This window comes from Nomascus leucogenys, chromosome 22a (assembly GCF_006542625.1).
Source record: "Nomascus leucogenys isolate Asia chromosome 22a, Asia_NLE_v1, whole genome shotgun sequence".
Taxonomy (NCBI): Eukaryota; Metazoa; Chordata; class Mammalia; order Primates; family Hylobatidae; genus Nomascus; species Nomascus leucogenys.
In genome coordinates, this window is record NC_044402.1 from 99,207,721 (window position 1) to 99,211,653 (window position 3,933).

A 3,933-nucleotide genomic window follows, 5' to 3' on the forward strand; every position below is an offset into this window, starting at 1 on the left:
ATAAGGCAGAAGATAGTGACTAAATCAGAAGAGAAGTGTGTTTAGGCAAAGGTTAGCTACCGAAAAAAAGCGCTAAATTTTAGAAAGTAACTTTTTTCATGTTCCTGATGACATTCAAGAAGACATGACCTCTTTAAAGTAGGAGATGAAACATCTGATCAAATGACAATAGTTAAAAAGGAGTCTAAACTTACTTTTCTGTCTTTCCATGGGCTTTTATAGCTTTCATCATTTAGGCTTTGCACGGCTTTTTTCAATTTACCCCTATATATTTTAGGCTTTCTAGGTTTCATGGTTATTTTAAACTGATTTTTCCCCCATTACTTTGTTCTAGTTAATTATTTAAGAAGTAAGGAAAATCTCAGTTGTGGAATAGTGATCACATTACTGAACCCACTTTTTATAATACTGTTCAGTTGACTCTTGAATGTTCCAATTGATGTTCACTTTATCTGTGACAAAAATTGGGATCTTACATACCTAATTATTCTTTACCATCTCACTGAATTGCCTAAGATATCAATACAATGTTAATGATTAAATAAACAGAAGGACCTCATTAGCTTCATTTCATCATTTGTAATATTGTTGTTTTAATAATAATAGTATCTGCCATAGAGTGATATTGCCAAGGGTCAATCAGACAACATGTAAGAAAATTATTAGAACAGTAAACATACCTGCACATGGTTTGCCCTCTGTGGCAGTGATTATCACCTTTGCTATTAGTTTTGTTTTCAGGTAACTAGAATCCTTCTAGTTTTCACCCTATTGGTGAAATCTTCCTAATAGATATTCTTATCAAGGCAAGGGAGTTTTCCTCTAATCTTAGATTGAGCTCAGGAATACCTCATTCAGAGTCTTTCAAGTTGATCCTGTGGTTTTTCTTCTGTAACTAGTTAAAGTCGCCAACTGCATTTTAGAGTTCCTAAACTTAAACCAGCCCTACTTGGAATACTACTTCATTGTTATGTATACACTGTTGGATTTAAGTTGTTCAGTTTTATTCTTTCAGAACCTTTCACTGTCTTCAGAAGTGAGATAGATCTATTTGTTTCTATATTCCTAATCTTAGTATCATAATAGTTTTGTCTTATAAAATGAGTGGAGAAATTTCCGATCTGTATTCAAGGGCTATAGAGTGTACATGATAGGAAAGACGTTGGTAAGTTTCTTTTATATACTATCCAGGTCTGATGTTTATTCAAGGACAGAACTCTGACTAGCTTTTTAATTTATTTTGTGATTACTGATCTAATCTAGACTTCTGTGTCTTTTGGAGGCTCTTGGCAATTTATATTTCTTGAGAAATAAATTTTCTTTTAAAATCTAGTCTATATCCATAATTCTGCAGTATTTCTTTGTAATAATGTTGTTTTTAAAGTCTATTTTTCTTAGTCAAACTTGCCAAAAATTGGTGTATTTGTTTCAAAGAAACAGTTTTTAGTCTTATTAATCAAGTGTTCTGTTTTTAAGTCTGGTGGTTTGTGTTCTAGTTCATGGATTTCTGTTTTTATGTTTATTAACTTTCTCCTATTTTCATTTTACTTTCTTATTCTTTTTCCAGCTCATTGAGTTGAATAATCCACTCAGTTTTCATCTTTCCTTTTTCCTTATAAAAAATTTAAGGTCATAATTTTCTTCTCTCAGCAATAATTTTGTCCAAATCATAGAGATTTTATTTGTAATGCTATCATGCTTCATTTTGAAATAATTTATTTGAATTTTTATTTTCCTTTTAACCCAAGAATTATTTATTGAGTGTTTTAAAATGATTAAGTCAATTGATATTTTAATTTTTGTTTGATCCTATCTCCTAATTTTATTACACTGTGGTCAGAAATCACACACAATATGACTTCTGCTTTGAAGAATTTATTTAACATGTCTTTGTGGCCTAGCATAATGGTTAAGAGTACAGGCTTATGCTTAGAATAGTACCTGGTACACAGTAATTGCCATGTACTCAAGGACAATTTTTACGTATTTTGTATACACATTTGAAAAACGTGTGCACATAGTTTATGTATGTATATTTTATTTATTGTGTTAGTTAAATTCTAAATCCTTATTTATATAGTATCTGTGAAATTGACCTTTTGAATACTCAGATAACCATCTTGAAGTCTTTTACTCTTTGAAATCCTACATTTTTCCTTGCATTTCTAACATTTTTCTGTGTATTGGATGCTATATTATTTCCAACATAAAAATTCATTATTTTACCTCCTAGCTCCTTGGTAGGTTGCATCATGTATAGTTTATTTCATATCCACTTTCTTTTCATCAGCATTCTTCTGTTTATTTTTAAACTTTTTATGTCATTTAAAATTTTTTTATTTTTAAGTGAACTTTGTTTTGAAATATAATGGCATTTTCTTTTGGGTAATTCTCTTCTAAATTGTGTGTGTGTATGTGTGTGTGTGAAATATAATGGTACTTTCTTTTAGGTAATTCTCTTCCAAATTGTGTGTGTGTGTGTGTGTGTGTGTGTGTGTATTCTTTTTTTACCCATACTAAATATGTATTAAAAGTTGAATTTGATCCATTTATACATACTGTGTTCATTGATATGTTAAATTTATTCTTGACATATTACTTTTTAAATTTTTTATGCCTTATTGCTATTGCTCTTTTTGTGCTTTAATACTAGTTTTTAAAATCTAATTCAATACAATTTATTGAATCCTTATTTATTGTTTCAGTAGCTTGAATATTTTCTGTCGGCATTCATATGTCTCTCTTCCCATCCTTTGTAAAAGAACCTTGCTTTCATTTAAGTATTCATTCTCTGCTACACACGCACATGCTTCAAGGCAGGCAGGTCCCACGGGAATGATTTGTTATTGGTTCAAGTCAAGTCTCACTTCTTTAAACTGTGATCGGTTTAATCTTGGTCATGTGATGTTGTTTCTGTCTTATGAAGCTAAATCTACTTGGGGGTTATTGGGAAATATCTTTATTGATTGAAACACACATGCAAATGCACGCACGTGCACACACACACACACACACACACGAAGACACAGACTCTCCTTTTCCACTAAGTGTTGTTCTAACCAGATATCGTAATAGAGAAAAGTTGATGCCATCTTCCAACTGTCTTCTAATCTGAAGACAAGCCCCCTTCTGAAGATGGCAGAAAGGAAAAGAGAAAGAAGCTCAGTCCTTTAGGTTATGTTTAAGTCCCCAAATGAACCAAACCATTATTTGACATGAGAATATCACAAAATAATTATTTCAGATTGGTGTGGAGTTCTATCTTGGTCAGGCATAAAACTCTGGTTTTATAAACATCTTCCTTCACAGTTTTGAAGACATTCTCTATTGTCTTTTAGCATCCCATTGAATTAAAAAAAAATAGTTTTTTTCTTATTTCTTATAAATTCTTTTTCCCTCTGAAAAAAAAATTGCATGCTTTTCTCTTTAAGAAAATATGCTTAGAATGCTTCTCTCTTTCTCTTTTTTTCTCTCTTTTTTCTTTTTTTCAGACAGGGTCTCAATCTGTCACCCAGGCTGGAGTGCAGTTGGCATGACCATGGCTCACTGCAGACTTGAACTCCATGTCTCAAGCGATCCTCCCACCTCAAGATCCTGAGTAGCTGGTGCTACAAGCACATGCCACCACACCTATTTTTAAAAAATAATTTTTTGCAGAGACAGGGTCTCATTATGTTGCTCAGGCTGATCTCAAACTCCTGGGCTCAAGAGATCCTCTCACCTTAGCCTCCCAAAGTGCTGGGATTACAGGGGTGAGTCACTGTACCCAGCCAGATTATTTCTTGATGACGGTTTTCTTATTTTGCATTGTTTGCCTTTTAGATTTTGTTGTTTTAGTTTTTATTTTAATCTGTTTTAAATTCTTATAACAAAAATGTCTTTATTCTGCTCAGAAAAGATTTCTTCTATCATTTACTTGGTCATTCCTTTTTT